The following is a 27,876-nucleotide window of genomic DNA, read 5'->3' as shown; positions in this document are numbered from 1 at the left end:
GTGATAAATGAGTCAACTGGACCCCAAGAAATAACATTGTTCATAATTTGACATGATTGCTGGAACTCAGCGATTACATTGGGCGTTGTGAAAGTGCTTCATTAAAAACATTTAGATAGATAAGTCATTCTCTACTGTGGGACCGATCCTAGCCGTTATCGCGCGCTGAAGAAATAGCGACAGTTTCAAAAACTACGTTTCATTGACTTCCTAACGGTGTCAGTCCGTTTGAGTTACAATGGTTGGGTCACATATTCGTCCCCACAGGTATTTAATGATTTTTATCCGATATTACTAAGTTGTATCGCTTTTAACAGTGAAACGATTGACTGTGGGACTTAATTGAATTGTTTCTGGACTGTGACCTTATCAATGTGATAAGTGAGTCAACTGGACCCCAAGAAATAACATTCTTTTTAATTTGACATGATTGCTGGAACTCAGCGATTACACTGGGCGCTGTGGTAGCGCTTTATTTAAAAATTAAGATAAATAAGTCATTTTTTACTGTGGGACCAATCCTAGCGGTTAGTTCCCGCTGAAGAAATAGAGACAGTTTCAAAAACTACATTTTATGGAATTTCTAACGTTGTCAATCCGTTTGAGATACAACGGTTGCGTCACATTTTCGTACCAACATGTATTTAGTGACTTTTTTCCGATATTACTAAGTTTTATCGCTTTAAACAGTGCAACGATTGACTGTGGGACTTAATTGAACTGATTCCAGACTGTGAACCTAAGAATGTGATAAGTTAGCCAATTGGACCCCAAGAAATAACATTCTTCTTAGTTTGACGTGATTGCCGGAACTTAGCAATTACACTTGGCTCTGTGGTAGCGCTTTATTTAAAAATTAAGATAAATACGTTATTTTTTACTGTGGGACCAATCCTAGCCGTTAGTTCGCGCTGAAGAAATAGAGACTGTTTCAAAAACTACATTTCATTGAATTTCTAGCGGTATCAATCCAATTGAGTTACAACGGTTGCGTCACATATTCGTACCAACATGTATTTAGCGATATTTTTCTGATATTACTAGGTTGCATCGCTTTTAACAGTGAAACGTTTGACTGTGGGACTTTATTGAACTGATTGTGGACTTTGACCTTATAAATGTGATAAGTATGCCAGTTTGACCCCAAGAAATAACATTCTTCTTAGTTTGACATGATTGCTGGAACTCAGCGATTACACTGGGCGCTGTGGTAGCGATTTATTTAAAAATTAAGATAAATAAGTCACTTTTTACTGTGGGACCAATCCTAGCCGTTAGTTTGCGCTGAAGAAGTAGAGACAGTTTCCAAAACAAAATTTCATTGACTTTCTAACGGTGTCAATCCGTTTGAGTTACAACGGTTGCGTCACATATTCGTACCAATATGTGTTTATGTATTTTTTTCCGATATTACTAAGTTGTATGGATTTTAACAGTGAAACGATTGACTGTGGGACTTAATTGAACTCATTCTGGACTGTGACCTTATCAATGTGATAAGTGAGCCAACTGGACCCCAAGGAATAACATTCTTCTTAATTCGACATGATTGATGGATTTCAGGAATTACACTAGGCTCTATGGTAGCACTTTATTTAAAAATTTAGATATATAAGTCTTTTTATACTGTGGGACCAATTCTGGACGTTGGCACGCGCTAAAGAAATAGAGAGATTCTCAAAAACTACATTTCATTGACTTCTTGCAGGTATCAATCCGTTTGAGTTACAACGGTTGCGTCACATATTCGTACCAACATGTATTTAGTGATATTTTTCGGATAATACTAAGTTAAATCGCTTTTAACAGTGAAACGATTGCCTGTGGAACTTAATTGAAATAAGTTTGGCCTGTGACCTTATAAATGTGATAAGTGAGTCAACTGGATCCAAGAAATAATATTCTTCTTAATTTGACATGATTGCCGGAACTCAGCGATTACACTAGGATCTCTGGTAGCGCTTTCTTTAAAAATTTAGATAAATGAGTCTTTTTTTACTGTGGCACCAATCCTGGCCGTTAGCACGCACTGAAGAAATAGAGACATTCTAAAAGACTACATTTCATTGACTTTCTAACGGTATCAGTCCGTTTGAGTTACAACAGTTGCGTCACATATTCGTCCCCACACGTATTTAATGATTTTTATCCGATATTTTTATAAATGTGATAAGTGAGTCAACTGGACCCCAAGAAATAACATTCTTTTTAATTTGACATGATTGCTGGAACTCAGCTATTACACTGGGCGCTGTGGTAGCGCTTTATTTAAAAATTAAGATAAATAAGTCATTTTTTACTGTGGGACCAATCCTAGCGGTTTGTTCGCGCTGAAGAAATAGAGACAGTTTCAAAAACTACATTTCATGGAATTTCTAACGTTGTCAATCCGTTTGAGATACAACGGTTGCGTCACATATTCGTACCAACATGTATTTAGTGACTTTTTTCCGATATTACTAAGTTGTATCGCTTTAAACAGCGATTGACTGTGGGACTTAATTGAACTGATTCTAGACTGTGAACTTAAGAATGTGATAAGTTAGCCAATTGGACCCCAAGAAATAACATTCTTTTTAGTTTGACGTGATTGCCGGAACTCAGCGATTACACTGGGCTCTGTGGTAGCGCTTTATTTAAAAATTAAGATAAATACGTTATTTTTTACTGTGGGACCAATCCTAGCCGTTAGTTCGCGCTGAAGAAATAGAGACTGTTTCAAAAACTACATTTCATTGAATTTCTAGCGGTATCAATCCAATTGAGTTACAACGGTTGCGTCACATATTCGTACCAACATGTATTTAGCGATATTTTTCCGATATTACTAAGTTGTATCGCTTTAAACAGTGCAACGATTGACTGTGGGACTTAATTGAACTGATTCCAGACTGTGAACTTAAGAATGTGATAAGTTAGCCAATTGGACCCCAAGAAATAACATTCTTCTTAGTTTGACGTGATTGCCGGAACTCAGCGATTACACTTGGCTCTGTGGTAGCGCTTTATTTAAAAATTAAGATAAATACGTTATTTTTTACTGTGGGACCAATCCTAGCCGTTAGTTCGCGCTGAAGAAATAGAGACTGTTTCAAAAACTACATTTCATTGAATTTCTAGCGGTATCAATCCAATTGAGTTACAACGGTTGCGTCACATATTCGTACCAACATGTATTTAGCGATATTTTTCTGATATTACTAGGTTGCATCGCTTTTAACAGTGAAACGTTTGACTGTGGGACTTTATTGAACTGATTGTGGACTTTGACCTTATAAATGTGATAAGTATGCCAGTTTGACCCCAACAAATAACATTCTTCTTAGTTTGACATGATTGCTGGAACTCAGCGATTACACTGGGCGCTGTTGTAGCGATTTATTTAAAAATTAAGATAAATAAGTCACTTTTTACTGTGGGACCAATCCTAGCCGTTAGTTTGCGCTGAAGAAGTAGAGACAGTTTCCAAAACAAAATTTCATTGACTTTCTAACGGTATCAATCCAATTGAGTTACAACGGTTGCGTCACATATTCGTACCAACATGTATTTAGCGATATTTTTCTGATATTACTAGGTTGCATCGCTTTTAACAGTGAAACGTTTGACTGTGGGACTTTATTGAACTGATTGTGGACTTTGACCTTATAAATGTGATAAGTATGCCAATTTGACCCCAACAAATAACATTCTTCTTAATTCGACATGATTGATGGATTTCAGGAATTACACTAGGCTCTATGGTAGCACTTTATTTAAAAATTTAGATATATAAGTCTTTTTATACTGTGGGACCAATTCTGGACGTTGGCACGCGCTAAAGAAATAGAGAGATTCTCAAAAACTACATTTCATTGACTTCTTGCAGGTATCAATCCGTTTGAGTTACAACGGTTGCGTCACATATTCGTACCAACATATATTTAGTGATATTTTTCGGATAATACTAAGTTAAATCGCTTTTAACAGTGAAACGATTGCCTGTGGAACTTAATTGAAATAAGTTTGGCCTGTGACCTTATAAATGTGATAAGTGAGTCAACTGGATCCAAGAAATAATATTCTTCTTAATTTGACATGATTGCCGGAACTCAGCGATTACACTAGGATCTCTGGTAGCGCTTTCTTTAAAAATTTAGATAAATGAGTCTTTTTTTACTGTGGCACCAATCCTGGCCGTTAGCACGCACTGAAGAAATAGAGACATTCTAAAAGACTACATTTCATTGACTTTCTAACGGTATCAGTCCGTTTGAGTTACAACGGTTGCGTCACATATTCGTACCAACATGTATTTAGTGACTTTTTTCCGATATTACTAAGTTGTATCGCTTTTAACAGTGAAACGATTGACTGTGGGACTTAATTGAATTGTTTCTGGACTGTGACCTTATAAATGTGATAAGTGAGTCAACTGGACCCCAAGAAATAACATTCTTTTTAATTTGACATGATTGCTGGAACTCAGCGATTACACTGGGCGCTGTGGTAGCGCTTTATTTAAAAATTAAGATAAATAAGTCATTTTTTACTGTGGGACCAATCCTAGCGGTTAGTTCGCGCTGAAGAAATAGAGACAGTTTCAAAAACTACATTTCATGGAATTTCTAACGTTGTCAATCGGTTTGAGATACAACGGTTGCGTCACATATTCGTACCAACATGTATTTAGTGACTTTTTTCCGATATTACTAAGTTGTATCGCTTTAAACAGTGCAACGATTGACTGTGGGACTTAATTGAACTGATTCTAGACTGTGAACTTAAGAATGTAATAAGTTAGCCAATTGGACCCCAAGAAAGAACATTCTTTTTAATTTGACATGATTGCTGGAACTCAGCGATTACACTGGGCTCTGTGGTAGCGCTTTATTTAAAAATTAAGATAAATACGTTATTTTTTACTGTGGGACCAATCCTAGCCGTTAGTTCGCGCTGAAGAAATAGAGACTGTTTCAAAAACTACATTTCATTGAATTTCTAGCGGTATCAATCCAATTGAGTTACAACGATTGCGTCACATATTCGTACCAACATGTATTTAGCGATATTTTTATGATATTACTAGGTTGCATCGCTTTTAACAGTGAAACGATTGGCTGTGGGACGTAATGAACTAACTTTGGACTGTGACGTGATAAATGTGATAAATAAGACAGTTGGACCCCGAGAAATAACATTCTTCATAATTTGACGTGTTTGCCGGAACTCAGTGATTGCACTGGGCGCTGTGGTAGCGCTTCATTTAAAAATTTATATAAATAAGTCATTCTTTACAGTGGGACGAATCCTAGCCGTTATCGCGCGCTGAAGAAATAGCGACAGTTTCAAAAACCACATTTCATTGATTTTCTAACGGTGTCAATCCGTTTAAGTTACAGCGGTTGCGTCACATATTCGTGCCAACATGTGTTTAGATATTTTTTTCCGATATTACTAAGTTGTATCGCTTTTAACAATGAAACGATTGACTGTGGGACTTAATTGAACTCATTCTGGACTGTGACCTTATAAATGTGATAAGTGAGCCAACTGGACCCCAAGAAATAACATTGTTCTTAATTTGACATGATTGCTGGAACTCAGCGATTACACTGAGCGCTGTGGTAGCGCTTTATTTAAAAATTGAGATAAATAAGTCATTTTTTACTGTGGGAAGAATCCTGGCCGTTAACACGCGCCGAATAAATAGGAACAGTTTCCAAAACTACATTTTATTGACTTTCTAGCGGTATAAATCCGTTTGAGTTACAACTGTTGCGTCACATATTCGTACCAACATGTATTTAGCGATAGTGTTTTGATATTACTAGGTTGCATCGCTTTTAACAGTGAAACGTTTGACTGTGGGACTTAATTGAACTGATTGTGGACTTTGACCTTATAAATGTGATAAATAAGCCAGTTTGACTACAAGAAATAACGTTGTTCTTAATTTGACATGATTGCTGGAACTCAGCGATTACACTGAGCGCTGTGGTAGCGCTTTATTTAAAAATTAAGATAAATACGTTATTTTTTACTGTGGGACCAATCCTAGCCGTTAGTTTGCGCGGAAGAAATAGAGACTGTTTCAAAAACTACATTTCATTGAATTTCTAGCGGTATCAATCCGATTGAGTTACAACGGTTGCGTCACATATTCGTACCAATATGTTTTTAGGTATTTTTTTCCGATATTACTAAGTTGTATCGCTTTTAACAGTGAAACGATTGACTGTGGGACTTAATTGAACTCATTCTGGACTGTGACCTTATAAATGTGATAAATGAGTCAACTGGACCCCAAGAAATAACATTGTTCTTAATTTGACATGATTGCTGGAACTCAGCGATTACACTGGGCGTTGTGAAAGTGCTTCATTAAAAACATTTAGATAGATAAGTCATTCTCTACTGTGGGACCGATCCTAGCCGTTATCGCGCGCTGAAGAAATAGCGACAGTTTCAAAAACTACGTTTCATTGACTTCCTAACGGTGTCAGTCCGTTTGAGTTACAATGGTTGGGTCACATATTCGTCCCCACAGGTATTTAATGATTTTTATCCGATATTACTAATTTGTATCGCTTTTAACAGTGAAACGATTGACTGTGGGACTTAATTGAACTCATTCTGGACTGTGACCTTATCAATGTGATAAGTAAGCCAACTGGACCCCAAGGAATACCATTCTTCTTAATTCGACATGATTGATGGATTTCAGGAATTACACTAGGCTCTATGGTAGCACTTTATTTAAAAATTTAGATATATAAGTCTTTTTATACTGTGGGACCAATTCTGGCCGTTAGCACGCGCTAAAGAAATAGAGAGATTCTCAAAAACTACATTTCATTGACTTCTTGCCGGTATCAATCCGTTTGAGTTACAACGGTTGCGTCACATATTCGTACCAACATGTATTTAGTGATATTTTTCGGATAATACTAAGTTAAATCGCTTTTAACAGTGAAACGATTGCCTGTGGAACTTAATTGAAATAAGTTTGGCCTGTGACCTTATAAATGTGATAAGTGAGTCAACTTCATCCAAGAAATAATATTCTTCTTAATTTGACATGATTGCCGGAACTCAGCGATTACACTAGGATCTCTGGTAGCGCTTTCTTTAAAAATTTAGATAAATAAGTCATTTTTTACTGTGGGACCAATCCTAGCGGTTAGTTCGCGCTGAAGAAATAGAGACAGTTTCAAAAACTACATTTCATGGAATTTCTAACGTTGTCAATCCGTTTGAGATACAACGGTTGCGTCACATATTCGTACCAACATGAATTTAGTGACCTTTTTCCGATATTACTAAGTTGTATCGCTTTAAACAGTGCAACGATTGACTGTGGGACTTAATTGAACTGATTCTAGACTGTGAACTTAAGAATGTGATAAGTTAGCCAATTGGACCCCAAGAAATAACATTCTTCTTAGTTTGACGTGATTGCCGGAACTCAGCGATTACACTGGGCTCTGTGGTAGTGCTTTATTTAAAAATTAAGATAAATACGTTATTTTTTACTGTGGGACCAATCCTAGCCGTTAGTTTGCGCTGAAGAAATAGAGACTGTTTCAAAAACTACATTTTATTGAATTTCTAGCGGTATCAATCCAATTGAGTTACAACGGTTGCGTCACATATTCGTACCAACATGTATTTAGCGATATTTTTCTGATATTACTAGGTTGCATCGCTTTTAACAGTGAAACGATTGGCTGTGGGACGTAATGAACTAACTTTGGACTGTGACCTGATAAATGTGATAAATGAGACAATTGGACCCCAAGAAATAACATTCTTCATAATTTGACGTGTTTGCCGGAACTCAGTGATTGCACTGGGCGCTGTGGCAGCGCTTCATTTAAAAATTTAGATAAATAAGTCATTCTTTACAGTGGGACGAATCCTAGCCGTTATCGCGCGCTGAAGAAATAGCGACAGTTTCAAAAACCACATTTCATTGATTTTCTAACGGTATCAGTCCGTTTGAGTTATAACGGTTGGGTCACATATTCGTACTAACATGTATTTAGCCATATTTTTCTCATATTACTAGGTTGCATCGCTTTTAACAGTGAAACGTTTGACTGTGGGACTTTATTGAACTGATTGTGGACTTTGACCTTATAAATGTGATAAGTATGCCAGTTTGACTACAAGAAATAACGTTGTGCTTAACTTGACATGATTGCTGGAACTCAGCGATTACACTGGGCGCTGTTGTAGCGATTTATTTAAAAATTAAGATAAATAAGTCACTTTTTACTGTGGGACCAATCCTAGCCGTTAGTCTGCGCTGAAGAAGTAGAGACAGTTTCCAAAACAAAATTTCATTGACTTTCTAACGGTGTCAATCCGTTTGAGATATAACGGTTGCGTCACATATTCGTACCAACATGTATTTAGTGACTTTTTTCCGATATTACTAAGTTGTATCGCTTTAAACAGTGCAACGATTGACTGTGGGACTTAATTGAACTGATTCTAGACTGTGACCTTAAGAATGTGATAAGTGAGCCAATTGGACCCCAAGAAATAACATTCTTCTTAGTTTGACGTGATTGCCGGAACTCAGCGATTACACTGGGCGCTGTAGTAGCGCTTCATTTAAATATTTAGATAAATAAGTAATTTCTTACTCTGGGACCAATCCTAGCCATTATCGCGCGCTGAAGAAATAGCGACAGTTTCAAAAACTATATTTCAATGACTTTATAACGGTATCAGTCCGTTTGAGTTACAACGGTTGGGTCACATATTCGTCCCCACATGTATTTAGTGATTTTTATCCGATATTACTAAGTTGTATCGCTTTTAGCAGTGAAACGATTGAGTGTGGGACTTAATTGAACTGATTCTGGACTGTTACCTTATAAATGTGATAAATGAGCCAATTGGTCTCCAAGGAATAACATTCTTTTTAATTTGACATGATTGCTGGAATTCCGCGATTACTCTGCTCTGTGGTAGCGCTTTATTTAAAAATTTAGATGAAAAAGTCTTTTTTTACTGTGGGACCAACCCTGGCCGTTAGCACGCGCTGAATGAATAGGAACAGTTTCAAAAACTACATTTCATTGACTTTCTAGCGGTATAAATCCGTTTGAGTTACTACGGTTGCGTCACATATTCGTACCAACATGTATTTCATCATCATCATGTATTTGGTTCCATTATTTACAAATGGTTCTTCTACATAAAAAAAAAAAAAAGAGAAAAGGTTAAAAGTTATTTACAAGTAAGTTATGATAAATTTATACATATAATACAATTAATAAAATACTGTAAAATCCTACACTTAAGATAAGTCAAAACACATGGTATGTATTTAGGGATGGTGTTCGGATATTACTAGGCTGCATCGCTTTTAACAGTGAAACGTTTCACTGTGGGACTTAATTGAACTGATTTTGGAATTTGACCTTATAAATGTGATAAATGAGCCAGTTTGACTACAAGAAATAACAGTCTTCTTAATTTGACATAATTGCTGGAACTCTGCAATTACACTGGGTGCTGTGGTAGCGCTTTATTAAAAAATTAAGATAAATAAGTCATTTTCTAATGTGGGACCATTCCTAGCCGTTAGTTCGCGCTGATGAAGTAGAGACAGTTTCAAAAATTACATTTCATTGACTTTCTAACGGTGTCAATCCGTTTGAGTTACAACGGTTGCATCATATATTCGTACCAACATGTATTTAGTGATTTTTTTTCGATATTACTAAGTTGTATCGCTTTTAACAGTGAAACGATTGACTGTGGGACTTAATTGAACTGATTCCGGACTGTGACCTTATAAATGTGATAGATGAGCCAATTGGACTCCAAGGAATAAAATTCTTCTTAATTCGACATGTTTGCTGGATTTCAGGAATTACACTAGGCTCTGTGGTAGCATTTTATTTAAAAATTTAGATAATTATGTGTTTTTGTACTGTGGGACCAATCCTGGCCGTTAGCACGCGCAGAAGAAATAGAGACATTCTAAAAGACTACATTTCATTGACTTCTTGGCGGTATCAATCCGTTTGAGTTACAACAGTTGTGTCACATAGTCGTACCAACATGTACTTAGTGTTATTTTTCTGATATTGCTAAGTTATATCACTTTTAACAGTGAAACGATTGCCTGTGGAACTTAATTGAAATAAGTTTGGCCTGTGACCTTATAAATGTGATAAGTGAGTCAACTGGATCCAAGAAATAACATTCTTCTTAATTTGACATAATTGCCGGAACTCAGCGATTACACTGGGCGCTGTGGTAGCACTTCATTATAAAATGTAGATGAAAAAGTCTTTTTTTACTGTGGGACCAATCCTGGCCGTTAGCACGCGCTGAATGAATAGGAGCAGTTTCAAAGACTACATTTCATTGACTTTCTAGCGGTATAAATCCGTTTGAGTTACTACGGTTGCGTCACATATTCGTACCAACATGTATTTAGGGTTAGTGTTCGGATATTACTAGGCTGCATCGCTTTTAACAGTGAAATGTTTCACTGTGGGACTTAATTGAACTGATTTTGGACTTTGACCTTATAAATGTGATAAATGAGCCAGTTTGACTACAAGAAATAACAGTGTTCTTAATGTGACATAATTGCTGGAACTCAGCAATTACACTGGGTGCTGTGGTAGCGCTTTATTAAAAAATTAATATAAATAAGTCATTTTCTAATGTGGGACCATTCCTAGCCGCTAGTTCGCGCTGATGAAATAGAGACAGTTTCAAAAATTACATTTCATTGACTTTCTCAAGTTGTCAATCCGTTTGAGTTACAACGGTTGCATCACATATTCGTACCAACATGTATTTTGTGATTTTTTTTCGATATTACTAAGTTGTATCGCTTTTAACAGTGAAACGATTGACTGTGGGACTTCATTGAACTGATTCCGGACTGCGACCTTGTAAATGTGACAAATGAGCCAATTGGACTCCAAGGAATAACATTCTTCTTAATTCGACATGATTGCTGGAATTCAGCGATTACACTAGGATCTCTGGTAGCGCCTTCTTTAAAAATTTAGATAAATAAGTCTTTTTTTACTGTGGGACCAATCCTGGCCGTTAGCACGCGCAGAAGAAATAGAGACATTCTAAAAGACTACATTTCATTGACTTCTTGGCGGTATCAATCCGTTTGAGTTACAACAGTTGTGTCACATAGTCGTACCAACATGTACTTAGTGTTATTTTTCTGATATTGCTAAGTTATATCACTTTTAACAGTGAAACGATTGCCTGTGGAACTTAATTGAAATAAGTTTGGCCTGTGACCTTATAAATGTGATAAGTGAGTCAACTGGATCCAAGAAATAACATTCTTCTTAATTTGACATAATTGCCGGAACTCAGCGATTACACTGGGCGCTGTGGTAGCGCTTTATTAAAAAATTAATATAAATAAGTCATTTTCTAATGTGGGACCATTCCTAGCCGCTAGTTCGCGCTGATGAAATAGAGACAGTTTCAAAAATTACATTTCATTGACTTTCTCAAGTTGTCAATCCGTTTGAGTTACAACGGTTGCATCACATATTCGTACCAACATGTATTTAGTGATTTTTTTTCGATATTACTAAGTTGTATCGCTTTTAACAGTGAAACGATTGACTGTGGGACTTCATTGAACTGATTCCGGACTGCGACCTTGTAAATGTGACAAATGAGCCAATTGGACTCCAAGGAATAACATTCTTCTTAATTCGACATGATTGCTGGAATTCAGCGATTACACTAGGATCTCTGGTAGCGCCTTCTTTAAAAATTTAGATAAATAAGTCTTTTTTTACTGTGGGACCAATCCTGGCCGTTAGCACGCGCAGAAGAAATAGAGACATTCTAAAAGACTACATTTCATTGACTTCTTGGCGGTATCAATCCGTTTGAGTTACAACAGTTGTGTCACATAGTCGTACCAACATGTACTTAGTGTTATTTTTCTGATATTGCTAAGTTATATCACTTTTAACAGTGAAACGATTGCCTGTGGAACTTAATTGAAATAAGTTTGGCCTGTGACCTTATAAATGTGATAAGTGAGTCAACTGGATCCAAGAAATAACATTCTTCTTAATTTGACATAATTGCCGGAACTCAGCGATTACACTGGGCGCTGTGGTAGCACTTCATTATAAAATGTAGATGAAAAAGTCTTTTTTTACTGTGGGACCAATCCTGGCCGTTAGCACGCGCTGAATGAATAGGAGCAGTTTCAAAGACTACATTTCATTGACTTTCTAGCGGTATAAATCCGTTTGAGTTACTACGATTGCGTCTCATATTCGTACCAACATGTATTTAGGGTTAGTGTTCGGATATTACTAGGCTTCATCGCTTTTAACAGTGAAATGTTTCACTGTGGGACTTAATTGAACTGATTTTGGACTTTGACCTTATAAATGTGATAAATGAGCCAGTTTGACTACAAGAAATAACAGTGTTCTTAATTTGACATAATTGCTGGAACTCAGCAATTACACTGGGTGCTGTGGTAGCGCTTTATTAAAAAATTAAGATAAATAAGTCATTTTCTAATGTGGGACCATTCCTAGCCACTACTTCGCGCTGATGAAATAGAGACAGTTTCAAAAATTACATTTCATTGACTTTCTAACGTTGTCAATCCGTTTGAGCTACAACGGTTGCATCACATATTCGTACCAACATGTATTTAGTGATTTTTTTTCGATATTACTAAGTTGTATCGCTTTTAACAGTGAAACGATTGACTGTGGGACTTAATTGAAATAAGTTTCGCCTGTGACCTTATAAATGTGATAAGTGAGTCAACTGGATCCAAGAAATAACAGTGTTCTTAATTTGACATGATTGCTGGAACTCAGCGATTACATTGGGTGCTGTGGTAGCGCTTTATTTAAGAATTAAGATTAATAAGTCCTTTTCTAATGTGGGACCAGTCCTAGCCGTTACTTCGCGCTGAAGAAATAGCGACAGTTTCAAAAACTACGTTTCATTGACTTCCTAACGCTGTTAATCCGTTTGAGTTACAACGGTTGCATCACATATTCGTACCAACATGTATTTAGTGATATTTTTTGGATATTACTAAGTTATATCGCTTTTAACTGTGAAACGATTGACTCTGGGTCTTAATATGAAGTAACTTTGGTTAGCGACCTTATAAATATGATAAATGAGCCAATTGGATTCCAAGGAATAACATTCTTCTTAATTCGACATGATTGCTGGAATTCAGCGATTACACTAGGATCTGTGGTAGCGCTTTCTTTAAAGATTTAGATAATTAAGTCTTTTTTTACTGTGGGACCAATCCTAGCGGTTAGTTCGCGCTGAAGAAATAGAGACAGTTTCAAAAACTACATTTCATGGACTTTCTAGCGGTATAAATCCGTTTGAGTTACAACGGTTGCGTCACATATTCGTAGCAACATGTATTTAGCGATAGTGTTCGGATATTACTAGGCTGCATCGCTTTTAACAGTGAAACGTTTCACTGTGGGACTTAATTAAACTGATTTTGGAATTTGACCTTATAAATGTGATAAATGAGCCAGTTTGACCACAAGAAATAACAGTGTTCTTAATTTGACATGATTGCTGGAATTCAGAGATTACACTGGTCGCTGTGGTAACGCTTTATTTAAAAATTAAGATAAGTAAGTCATTTTTTACTGTGGGACTAATCCTAGCGGTTAGTTCGCGCTGAAGAAATAGAGACAGTTTCAAAAACTACATTTCATGGACTTTCTAACGTTGTCAATCCGTTTGAGTTACAACGGTTGCGTCACATATTCGTACCAACATGTATTTAGTGACTTTTTTCCGATATTACTAAGTTGTATCGCTTTAAACAGTGAAACCATTGACTGTGCGACTTAATTGAACTGATTCTGGACCGTGACCTTATAAATGTGATAAATGAGCCAATTGGACTCCAAGGAATAACACTCTTCTTAATTCGACATGATTGCTGGATTTCAGGAATTACACTAGGCTCTGTGGTAGCGCTTTATTTAAAAATTTAGATAAATAAGTCTTTTTTTACTGTGGGACCAATCCTGGCCGTTAGCACGCGCTGAAGAAATAGAGAGATTCTCAAAAACTACATTTCATTGACTTCTTGCTGGTATCAATCCGTTTGAGTTACAACGGTTGCGTCACATATTCGTACCAACATGTATTTAGTGATATTTTTCGGATGTTACTAAGTTATATCGCCTTTAACAGTGAAACGATTGACTCTGGGACTTAATTGAACTGATTCTAGACTGTGAACTTATAAATGTGATAGATGAGCCAATTGGACTCCAAGGAATAACATTCTTCTAAATTCGACATGATTGCTGGATTTCAGGAATTACACTAGGCTCTGCGGTAGCACTTTATTTAAAAATTTAGATAAATAAGTCTTTTTTTACTGTGGGACCAATCCTGGCCGTTAGCACGCGCTGAAGAAATAGAGACATTCTAAAAGACTACATTTCATTGACTCCTTGGCGGTATCAATCCGTTTGAGTTACAACGGTTGTGTCACATAGTCGTACCAACATGTATTTAGTGTTATTTTTCTGATATTACTAAGTTATATCACTTTTAACAGTGAAACGATTGCCTGTGGAACTTGATTGAAATAAGTTTGGCCTGTGACGTTATAAATGTGATAAGTAAGTCAACTGGATCCAAGAAATAACATTCTTCTTAATTTGACATGATTGCCGGAACTCAGCGATTACACTGGGCGCTGTGGTAGCACTTCATTATAAAATTTACATAAATCAGTCATTTTTTACTGTAGGACCAATCGTAGCTGTTATCGCGCGCTGAAGAAATTGAGACAGTTTCCAGAACTACATTTCAATGAATTTCTAACAGTATCAGTCCGTTTGAGTTACAACGGTTGCGTCACATATTCTTCCCCACATGTATTTAGGGATATTTTTCTGATATTACTAGGTTGTATCACTTTTAACAGTGAAACGATTGCCTGTGGGACTTAGTTGAACTGATTCTAGACTGTGACCTTAAGAATGTGATAAGTGAGACAATTGGACCCCAAGAAATAACATTCTTAATTTGACGTGATTGCCGGAACTCAGCGATTACACTGGGCGCTGTGGTGGCGGTTCATTTAAATATTTAGGTAAATAAGTCATTTTTTACTGTGGGACGAATCCCAGCCGTTATCGCGCGCTGAAGAAATAGCGGCAGTTTCAAAAACTACATTTCAATGACTTTCTAACGGTATCAGTTCGTTTGAGTTACAACAGTTGCGTCACATATTCGTACCAACATGTATTTAGCGATAGTGTTCGGATATTACTAGGCTGCAACGCTTTAAACAGTGAAACGTTTCACTGTGGGACTTAATTGAACTGATTTTGGAATTTGACCTTATAAATGTGATAAATGAGCCAGTTTGACCACAAGAAATAACAGTGTTCTTAATTTGACATGATTGCTGGAACTCAGCGATTACACTGGGTGCTGTGGTAGCGCTTTATTTAAGAATTAAGATTAATAAGCCCTTTTCTAATGTGGGACCAGTCCTAGCCGTTAGTTCGCGCTGAAGAAATAGCGACAGTTTCAAAAACTACGTTTCATTGACTTCCTAACGGTGTTAATCCGTTTGAGTTACAACAATTGTGTCACATATTCGTACCAACATGTATTTAGTGATATTTTTTGGATATTACTAAGTTATATCGCTTTTAACTGTGAAACGATTGACTCTGGGTCTTAATATGAAGTAACTTTGGTTAGCGACCTTATAAATATGATAAATGAGCCAATTGGATTCCAAGGAATAACATTCTTCTTAATTCGACATGATTGTTGGATTTCAGGAATTACACTAGGCTCTGTGGTAGCGCTTTATTTAAAAATTTAGATAAATAAGTCTTTTTTACTGTGGGACCAATCCTGGCCGTTAGCACGCGCTGAAGAAATAGAGAGATTCTCAAAAACTACATTTCATTGACTTCTTGCTGGTATCAATCCGTTTGAGTTACAACGGTTGCGTCACATATTCGTACCAACATGTATTTAGTGATATTTTTCGGATGTTACTAAGTTATATCGCTTTTAACAGTGAAACGATTGACTCTGGGACTTAATTGAACTGATTCTGGACTGTGAACTTATAAATGTGATAGATGAGCCAATTGGACTCCAAGGAATAACATTCTTCTAAATTCGACATGATTGCTGGATTTCAGGAATTACACTAGGCTCTGTGGTAGCGCTTTATTTAAAAATTTAGATAAATAAGTCTTTTTTACTGTGGGACCAATCCTGGCCGTTAGCACGCGCTGAAGAAATAGAGACATTCTAAAAGACTACATTTCATTGACTTCTTGGCGGTATCAATCCGTTTGAGTTACAACGGTTGTGTCACATAGTCGTACCAAAGTGTATTTAGTGTTATTTTTCTGATATTACTAAGTTATATCACTTTTAACAGTGAAACGATTGCCTGTGGAACTTGATTGAAATAAGTTTGGCCTGTGACGTTATAAATGTGATATGTAAGTCAACTGGATCCAAGAAATAACATTCTTCTTAATTTGACATGATTGCCGGAACTCAGCGATTACACTGGGCGCTGTGGTAGCACTTCATTATAAAATTTACATAAATCAGTCATTTTTTTACTGTAGGACCAATTGTAGCTGTTATCGCGCGCTGAAGAAATTGAGACAGTTTCCAGAACTACATTTCAATGAATTTCTAACAGTATCAGTCCGTTTGAGTAACAACGGTTGCGTCACATATTCTTCCCCACATGTATTTAGGGATATTTTTCTGATATTACTAGGTTGTATCACTTTTAACAGTGAAACGATTGCCTGTGGGACTTAGTTTAACTGATTCTAGACTGTGACCTTAAGAATGTGATAAGTGAGACAATTGGACCCCAAGAAATAACATTCTTAATTTGACGTGATTGCCGGAACTCAGCGATTACACTGGGCGCTGTGGTGGCGGTTCATTTAAATATTTAGGTAAATAAGTCATTTTTTACTGTGGGACGAATCCCAGCCGTTATCGCGCGCTGAAGAAATAGCGACAGTTTCAAAAATTAAATTTCTTACGGTATCAGCCCGTTTGAGTTACAACGGTTGGGTCACATATCCGTCCCCACATGTATTTAGTGATTTTTATCCGATATTACTAAGTTGTATCGCTTTTAACAGTGAAACGATTGACTGTGGGACTTAATTGAACCGATTCTGGATTGTGACCTTATAAATGTGATAAATGAGCCAATTTGTCTCCAAGGAATAACATTCTTTTAATTTGACATGATTGCTGGAATTCTGCGATTACATTAAGCTCTGTGGTAGCGCTTTATTTAAAAATTTAGATGAAAAAGTCTTTTTTTACTGTGGGACCAATCCTGGCCATTAGCACGCGCTGAATGAATAGGAACAGTTTCAAAGACTACATTTCATTGACTTTCTAGAGGTATAAATCCGTTTGAGTTACTACGGTTGCGTCACATATTCGTACCAACATGTATTTAGCGATAGTGTTCGGATATTACTAGGCTGCATCGCTTTTAACAGTGAAATGTTTCACTGTGGGATCTAATTGAACGGATTTTGGACTTTGACATTATAAATGACCCAGTTTGACTACAAGAAATAACAGTGTTCTTAATTTGACATGATTGCTGGAACTCAGAGATTACACTGGGCGCTGTGGTAGCGCTTTATTTAAAAATTTAGATAAATAAGTCTTTTTTTACTGTGGGACCAATCCTGGCCGTTAGCACGCGCTGAAGAAATAGAGAGATTCTCAAAAACTACATTTCATTGACTTCTTGCTGGTATCAATCCGTTTGAGTTAGAACGGTTGCGTCACATATTCGTACCAACATGTATTTAGTGATATTTTTCGGATGTTACTAAGTTATATCGCTTTTAACAGTGAAACGATTGACTCTGGGACTTAATTGAACTGATTCTGGACTGTGAACTTATAAATGTGATAGATGAGCCAATTGGACTCCAAGGAATAACATTCTTCTAAATTCGACATGATTGCCGGAACTCAGCGATTACACTGGGCGCTGTGGTAGCACTTCATTATAAAATTTACATAAATCAGTCATTTTTTACTGTAGGACCAATCGTAGCTGTTATCGCGCGCTGAAGAAATTGAGACAGTTTCCAGAACTACATTTCAATGAATTTCTAACAGTATCAGTCCGTTTGAGTTACAACGGTTGCGTCACATATTCTTCCCCACATGTATTTAGGGATATTTTTCTGATATTACTAGGTTGTATCACTTTTAACAGTGAAACGATTGCCTGTGGGACTTAGTTGAACTGATTCTAGACTGTGACCTTAAGAATGTGATAAGTGAGACAATTGGGCCCCAAGAAATAACATTCTTAATTTGACGTGATTGTTGGAACTCAGCGATTACACTGGGCGCTGTGGTGGCGGTTCATTTAAATATTTAGGTAAATAAGTCATTTTTTACTGTGGGACGAATCCCAGCCGTTATCGCGCGCTGAAGAAATAGCGACAGTTTCAAAAACTAAAATTCTTACGGTATCAGCCCGTTTGAGTTACAACGGTTGGGTCACATATCCGTCCCCACATGTATTTAGTGATTTTTATCCGATATTACTAAGTTGTATCGCTTTTAACAGTGAAACGATTGACTGTGGGACTTAATTGAACCGATTCTGGACTGTGACCTTATAAATGTGATAAATGAGCCAATTTGTCTCCAAGGAATAACATTCTTTTAATTTGACATGATTGCTGGAATTCTGCGATTACATTAAGCTCTGTGGTAGCGCTTTATTTAAAAATTTAGATGAAAAAGTCTTTTTTTACTGTGGGACCAATCCTGGCCGTTAGCACGCGCTGAATGAATAGGAACAGTTTCAAAGACTACATTTCATTGACTTTCTAGCGGTATAAATCCGTTTGAGTTACTACGGTTGCGTCACATATTCGTACCAACATGTATTTAGCGATAGTGTTCGGATATTACTAGGCTGCATCGATTTTAACAGTGAAACGTTTCACTGTGGGACCTAATTGAACGGATTTTGGACTTTGACATTATAAATGACCCAGTTTGACTACAAGAAATAACAGTGTTCTTAATTTGACATGATTGCTGGAACTCAGAGATTACACTGGGCGCTGTGGTAGCGCATTATTTAAAAATTAAGATAAATAAGTCATTTTTTACTGTGGGACCAATCCTAGCTGTTAGTCCGCGCTGAAGAAATAGAGACAGTTTCAAAAACTACATTTCATGGACTTTATAACGTTGTCAATCCGTTTGAGTTACAATGGTTGCGTCACATATTCGTACCAACATGTATTTAGTGACTTTTTTCCGATATTACTAAGTTATATCGCTTTTAACAGTGAAACAATTGACTCTGGGACTTCATTGAAGTAACTTTGGACTGCGACCTTATAAATGTGATAAATGAGCCAATTGGACTCCAAGGCATAACATTCTTCTTAATTCGACATGATTGCTGGAATTCAGCGATTACATTAGGATCTGTGGTAGCGCTTTCTTTAAAAATTTAGATAAATAAGTCTTTTTTTACTGTGGGACCAAGCCTGGCCGTCAGCAAGCGCTGAAAAAATAGAGACATTCTAAAAGACTACATTTCATTTACTTCTTGGCGGTATCAATCCGTTTGAGTTACAACTGTTGGGTCACATACTTGTACCAACATGTATTTAGCGATATTTTTTCGCTATTATTAGGTTACATTGCTTTTAACAGTGAAGCGATTGACTCTGGGACTTAATTGAACTGATTTTGGACTTTGACCTTATAAATGTGATAAATGAGCCAGTTTGACTACAAGAAATAACAGTGTTCTTAATTTGACATAATTGCTGGAACTCAGCAATTACACTGGGTGCTGTGGTAGCGCTTTATTAAAAAATTAAGATAAGTAAATCATTTTTTACTGTGGGACTAATCCTAGCGGTTAGTTCGCGCTGAAGAAATAGAGACAGTTTCAAAAACTACATTTCATGGACTTTCTAACGTTGTCAATCCGTTTGAGTTACAACGGATGCGTCACATATTCGTACCAACCTGTATTTAGTGACTTTTTTCCGATATTACTAAGTTGTATCGCTTTAAACAGTGAAACGATTGACTGTGCGACTTAATTGAACTGATTCTGGACTGTGACCTTATAAATGTGATAGATGAGCCAATTGGACTCCAAGGAATAACATTCTTCTTAATTCGACATGATTGCTGGATTTCAGGAATTACACTAGGCTCTGTGGTAGCGCTTTATTTAAAAATTTAGATAAATAAGTCTTTTTTTACTGTGGGACCAATTCTGGCCGTTAGCACTCGCTGAAGAAATAGAGAGTTTCTCAAAAACTACATTTCATTGAGTTCTTGCTGGTATCAATCCGTTTGAGTTACAACGGTTGCGTCACATATTCGTACCAACATGTATTTAGTGATATTTTTCGGATGTTACTAAGTTATATCGCTTTTAACAGTGAAACGATTGACTCTGGGACTTAATTGAACTGATTCTGGACTGTGAACTTATAAATGTGATAGATGAGCCAATTGGACTCCAAGGAATAACATTCTTCTTAATTCGACATGATTGCTGGATTTCAGGAATTACACTAGGATCTCTGGTAGCGCCTTCTTTAAAAATTTAGATAAATAAGTCATTTTCTAATGTGGGACCAGTCCTAACCGTTAGTTCGCGGTGAAAAAATAGCGACAGTTTCAAAAACCACATTTTATTGATTTTCTAACGGTATCAATCCGCTTCAGTTACAACGGTTGCGTGACATATTCGTCCCCACATGTATTTAGGGATATTTTTCTGATATTACTAGGTTACATTGCTTTTAACAGTGAAACGATTGACTCTGGGACTTAATTGAACTGATTTTGGACTTTGACCTTATAAATGTGATAAATGAGCCAGTTTGACTACAAGAAATAACAGTGTTCTTAATTTGACATAATTGCTGGAACTCAGCAATTACACTGGGTGCTGTAGTAGCGCTTTATTAAAAAATTAAGATAAATAAGTCATTTTCTAATGTGGGACCATTCCTAGCCGTTAGTTCGCGCTGATGAAGTGGAGACATTCTAAAAGACTACATTTCATTGACTTCTTGGTGATATCAATCCGTTTGAGTTACAACAGTTGTGTCACATAGTCGTACCAACATGTATTTAGTGATTTTTTTCGGATATTACTAAGTTATATCGCTTTTAACAGTGAAACGATTGACTCTGGGACTTAATTGAAGTAACTTTGGACTGCGACCTTGTAAATGTGATAAATGAGCCAATTGGACTCCAAGGATTAACATTCTTCTTAATTCAACTTGATTGCTGGAATTCAGCGATTACACTAGGATCTCTGGTAGCGCCTTCTTTAAAAATTTAGATAAATAAGTCATTTTCTAATGTGGGACCAGTCCTAACCGTTAGTTCGCGGTGAAGAAATAGCGACAGTTTCAAAAAACACATTTTATTGATTTTCTAACGGTATCAATCCGCTTCAGTTACAACGATTGCGTGACATATTCGTACCAACTTGTATTTTGCCATATTTTTCTCATATTACTAGGTTGCTTCGCTTTTAACAGTGAAACGATTGCCTGTGGAACTTAATTGAAATAAGTTTGGCCTGTGACCTTATAAATGTGATAAGTGAGTCAACTGGATCCAAGAAATAACATTCTTCTTAATTTGACATAATTGCCGGAACTCAGCGATTACACTGGGCCCTGTGGTAGCACTTCATTATAAAATTTAAATAAATCAGTCATTTTTTACTGTGGGACGAGTCCTAGCCGTTATCGCGCGCTGAAGAAATAGCGACAGTTTCAAAAACCAAATTTCAATGACTTTCTAACGGTATCAGTCCGTTTGAGTTACAACAGTTTCGGCACATATGCGTACCAACATGTAGTTAGTGATTTTTTTCCAATATTACTAAGTTCTATCGCTTTTAACAGTGAAACGATTGACTGTGGGACTTAACTGAACTGATTCTGGACTGTGACCTTATAAATGTGATAAATGAGCCAAATGGTCTCAAAGGAATAACATTCTTTTTAATTTGACATGATTGCTGGAATACCGCGATTACATTAAGCTCTGTGGTAGCGCTTTATTTAAAAATTTAGATGAAAAAGTCTTTTTTTACTGTGGGACCAATCCTGGCCGTTCGCGCGCGCTGAATGAATAGGAACAGTTTCAAAGACTACATTTCATTGACTTTCTAGCGGTATAAATCCGTTTGAGTTACTACGGCTGCGTCACATATTCGTACCAACATGTATTTAGCGATAGTGTTCAGATATTACTAGACTGTATCGCTTTTAACAGTGAAACGATTGACTGTGGGACTTAATTGATCTCATTCTGGACTGTGACCTTATAAGTCTGAAAAGTGAGCCAACTGGACTACAAGAAATAACAGTGTTCTTAAGTTGACATGATTGCTGGAACTCAGCGATTACACTGGGTGCTGTGGTAGCGCTTTATTTAAAAATCAAGATAAATAAGTCATTTTCTAATGTGGGACCAGTCCTAGCCGTTAGTTCGCGCTGAAGAAATAGCGACAGTTTCAAAAACCACATTTCATTGATTTTCTAACGGTATCAATCCGCTTCAGTTACAACGGTTGCCTGACATATTCGTACCAACTTGTATTTAGCCATATTTTTCTCATATTACTCGGTTGCATCGCTTTTAACAGTGAAACAATTGACTGTGGGACTTTATTGAACTGATTGTGGACTTTGACCTTATAAATGTGATAAGTATGCCAGTTTGACTACAAGAAATAACGTTGTCTTTAACTTGACATGAGTGCTGGAACTCAGCGATTACACTGGGCGCTGTTGTAGCGATTTATTTAAAAATTAAGATAAATAAGTCACTTTTTACTGTGTGACCAATCCTAGCTGTTAGTTTGCGCTGAAGAAGTAGAGATAGTTTCCATAACTACATTTCATTAACTTTCTAACGGTGTCAATCCGTTTGAGTTACAATGGTTGCGTCACATATTCGTACCAATATGTGTTTAGACATTTTTTAACGATATTACTAAGTTGTATCGCTTTTAACAGTGAAACGATTGACTGTGGGACTTAATTGATCTCATTCTGGACTGTAACGTTATAAATGTGAAAAGTGAGCCAACTGGACTACAAGAAATAACAGTGTTCTTAATTTGACATGATTGCTGGAACTCAGCGATTACACTGGGTGCTGTGGTAGCGCTTTATTTAAGAATTAAGATTAATAAGTCATTTTTTACTGTGGGACCAATCCTAGCCGTTAGCGCGCGCTGAAGAAATAGAGACAGTTTCAAAAACTACATTTGAATGACTTTCTAACGGTATCAGTCCGTTTGAGTTACAACAGTTGCGTCACATATCCGTACCAACAAGTATTTAGTGATTTTCTTCCGGTATTACTAAGTTGTATCGCTTTCAACAGTGAAATGATTGACTGTGGGACTTAATTGAACTGATTTTGGACTTTGACCTTATAAATGTGATAAATGAGCCAGTTTGACTACAAGAACTAACATTCTTCTTAATTTGACATGATTGCCGGAACTCAGCGATTACACTGGGCGCTGTGGTAGCGCTTCATTTAAAAATTTAGATAAATAAGTCATTTTTTACTGTGGGACCAATCGTAGCCGTTGTCGCGCGCTGAAAAAATAGCGACAGTTTCAAAAACTACATTTGAATGACGTTCTAACGGTGTCAGTCCGTTTGAGTTACAACGGTTGGGACACATATTTGTACCAACATGTATTTAGTGATTTTCTTCCGGTATTACTAAATTGTATCGCTTTCAACAGTGAAACGATTGACTGTGGGACTTAATTGAACTGATTTTAGACTTTGACCTTATAAATGTGATAAATGAGCAATTTTGACTACAAGAAATAACATTCTTCTTAATTTGACATGATTGCTGGAACTCAGCGATTACACTGGGCGCTGTGGTAGCGCTTTATTTAAAAATTCAGATAAATAAGTCATTTTTTACTGTGGGACCAATCCTAGCCGTTAGCGCGCGCTGAAGAAAAAGAGGCATTCTCAAAAACTACATTTAATTGGTTTTTTGGCGGTATTAATCCGTTTGAGTTACAACGGTTGCGTCACATATTCGTACAACATGTATTTAGTGACATTTCTCCGATATTACTAAGTTATATCGCTTTTAACAATGAAATTATTGACTGTGGAGCTTAATTGAGGTAGCTTTGGCCTGTGACCTTATAAATGTGATAAGTGGGCCAACTGGACCCCAAAAAATAACATTCTTCTTATTTTGACATGATTGTTGGAACTCAGCGATTACACTTGGCGCAGTGGAAGAGCTTCATTTAAAAACTTAGATAAATAAGTCATTTTTTACTGTGCGACCAGAGATAGGAAAATACCGATGTTAGGACAGACCCCGTTGGCACTTTACCATTCCACGTCAAATTATAGGCCATCCCCGTCAAATCAACGATAGAAGAGTCCATAAAATCCGTTAGCACCTACGAATGTCCGGATCCGCCCCAACCCCCACCGTGTCCCCTCCCTCCCCTCCCCATGGGTCCCTCCCCACCCTCATCTGTCGTGTCCCACAATTATAGTGTTATGTGTGTCTATAATGTCCTCTTGCCAGTGTGGTAATACCATCTTCCAAAATTATGCGTTTATCATCATCGGCATTGAGCGCCAGTTTGTTTGTTTTCACCGTGTGAACATCATGCTTAATCGATTGAAAGGTCATTTGGGTTCTGTAAATGTTCTCACCCTCAAACAGGCATCTCTTATAGTCATCGAAACCTATGGTCTCCCTCACCACGCATTTCTTCACCCCCTTACATCTCTTACCCTCCCTACCACATAGCTGTTTGTATGCGTAGGTCTTAGCTCTTAGGGCTACAAACTCAGTCATCACCTTACCACCCAACTCGTCCTTCATCAGCCCAATGATCTTTTTATTCAAACCTAATGGTAGAGGTCTGTCATCTTTACTATCATACCCAGAAGTGTCAAATCTCGCAGGCACATCGTTCGCGATATCTTTGTAGAAGTCGTCTGTTTTTATATGGTAAACGAATGAATCCGTATCCATGTAGCAAAGCTTCACATCATCACCATATTTCGGTCTCATGTAATCATGGTGGAACTCATACATAATCATCTTGGATAGATGGAGGATTGTGGGGCCGAGGTAGATCGGTTTGTTCATTTTGATCTTGATCTTGGACATCTCTATCCCCATCAGTGTTTCCGAGAAACGGATTGCACCCCTGAAGTTTGGCTTCATCACCATTTTCTCATAATTTTTTTGGTTGGTGGCCAAACGTATATCCTTCTGTCTTCGCTGATTCTCCATTGTCTTACCAAAGACGGAATTGTTCATCAGCTTGAAGAAATCCTTTTCAAAGTCATTCTTTGACTCCGTGCGCAGCTGTGTATTGAAGTCGATGTAAGGTTTCAACCATGCGCTCTGATCAAACCTCAGTACCCTATGAACCTTATCCAGAACAAGACCGTGATTCAAAGCTTGAGCAAGCGCACGGATATGAATCACATAGTTCCTCTTGTCTGAAAGACATGGTGTCAGCTTCTCGACACCATTGATAACCTTCCTCTCAGGCATGAAAGGAAGATCGTTATGTGTGTCATGAAGATTATGTGGATATCTAACATCAACCTCAAGCATGTACCCCTTTTCACCGTTTTCCACAGCCAACTCTGAAATGAGTTCGGGTGTAAATTTACCGGAACCATCCCACTCAAACCCCCCGGTGGGCATCTTCTGTATCATAGCCCATCCATACAGATTGTTAGCATCAAGATACTGTAGATAGGTTGTATCTTCCGAAGTATTATACATTTCACCCATATATGGATTATTTGCCTTCGCGTGTCTGTGAACGGCCTGACAGAGACCGCCCCTAATACCCATCTCCACAAACAGTAACATATCCATATCTGACAACAAATCCAGCTTAACATCTGTCTTTTTCAGGCATGCCTGCCAAGCTAATCCGGGGGCCGTGTAAAAATGAGCGGGATCTAGTTTATAGTTTTTCAAACATGTCTCTCTGAATGTCTCAAACACATCACTCATAAGCAGAACATCCGTCTTGAGATAGATATCATGATAAACGCCCATATTTTCAACTTTCATGTCCTTCCACACCTTCTGGGCATGCGCATAATCAGCATCGCTGATACCATTCATGTTCAACTTGCTATAAAAGTCATCTTTCGAAGGAAGCCTGGTTTCATTAAACCTATCGAATAAATCAACATACTCATATGGGTATACACCCTTCCTTCTCATTATGTTGAATTGCTCATCATTGAAGAATTTTCTAAGGTTTTTACACTGATCATCGGATAGATTGTCAACCAAGGAACCTAATCCTCTTGACATAAATCTAAATGAATCGATGAATCTCAGCTTTATCTTTTTGTCTTTGGTCTCACCATTTTTGTTGGTGTATTCACCAACCTTAACATCGGTCGAGAAAGAGATATATTTCTCTTTATTTTCAGCGATTACACTCATACCACCTTCTCCATACTTCTTCGCAAGCTCTTTGATAAATAGATGCGCATCATATCCGCTCAGATTATGGAAGACAACCGGAATATAATTAGGCACCTTGTAACGGAGATTACATTCCATGTGTGCCGATCCACGAAACTTTCCGGTAAAATGACAGTGATCCCTGACCTTGATGTCATCATCACCAAATTCTCTCATACAGATGTGGCACTTGATGGAATTTTCATATCCATCAAGTTCTTCATCGGTTAGATCTTGCATACCAAGTTGTGGAAACATGTTGTATAACCTTTTCGCCTCGGAAACCACATGATCCACAAAGCGCGGAACACAGTCATCACCACGGTAAAGCTTCAGAGGGTCCAAAACTTCACCATGAGCATATTTACTATAACAACAGAATCCGGTGGGGATATGTTTACCAACTTTCTCGGTGGACGATCCACACTCTATCTCTTCAGGTTTTGTAAAAGCTTCAAAATCAGCATACATGATGAATGGGGCTTTGAGCTGGTACTGACCGTGGGTGAAGGTTAAGGTGCTACCCTCCTTAGGGAGTTGAATATTAACGGCATCGTTATTCTTACAATACTCAAAGTGCTCATCCCTTTTCCGTTCGCTTGGAAAACCAGAGAGACAATTCAAGCAATAATGCTCTTTATGTTCATGCTTTGAGTTGGCCTTGCTCAGGACACCGCTCAGGTTCTTAACAGCGATATAATGCCTCTTATCCCCTTCACACAGTAAAAACAAAACAACCGTCTCATCCCGGTCAAGATGCTTCGACTTTCGACACATATAGACACCCTCTATGTCATCTTTTGTCAAAACATGCACGGCGATATCAGGGTTCCTTCTCTCAAATAAATCTATCTTGTTTAGAGCCATTGGGAAAGTTAGGCCACCCCAATTGCACTTGTCTTCAAACTTCTTAAGGTTTGAGATTCGTTCAGGATGATTATCAATCTTATCATGATTGAGAGCAGCGATAACGGCCCATTTGAAGCATTCTTCATCCTCGTTATGTGGGTTAATCACAGATCGCTTTCCACTGAAATTCTTGGGTAGCGGTAAGTAAGAACTACCTCTCGTTAATTTTAGCTTATGAAAGTCCACATGCATATGCAAGATTTTATCGATTGTGAACCCACTGGCGGGTAGAGCAGGGTTGTCAATCTGCTCGATTATCTTATTACGGATCCGATCAAAAACATTAGAAATGTCATCGTTGGAATGTAATACCTCAATATAGCTATTGAACGCTTTGTCAACATATACACGTGGGGCATC

The 27,876-nt window shown here is 37.4% G+C and overlaps 1 protein-coding gene across 1 annotated transcript in view; it reads left to right on the top strand.

The window, feature by feature from the left end:
• Positions 1-27,876, top strand: part of LOC130637047 (uncharacterized) — an 86,139-nt gene that overhangs the window by 56,373 nt on the left and 1,890 nt on the right. The gene's annotated exons all lie outside the window — the stretch shown is intronic.

The sequence above is a fragment of the Hydractinia symbiolongicarpus genome, chromosome 3 (genome assembly GCF_029227915.1).
Source record: "Hydractinia symbiolongicarpus strain clone_291-10 chromosome 3, HSymV2.1, whole genome shotgun sequence".
Taxonomy (NCBI): domain Eukaryota; kingdom Metazoa; phylum Cnidaria; class Hydrozoa; order Anthoathecata; family Hydractiniidae; genus Hydractinia; species Hydractinia symbiolongicarpus.
This window is presented reverse-complemented; position numbering and strand designations above follow the sequence as displayed.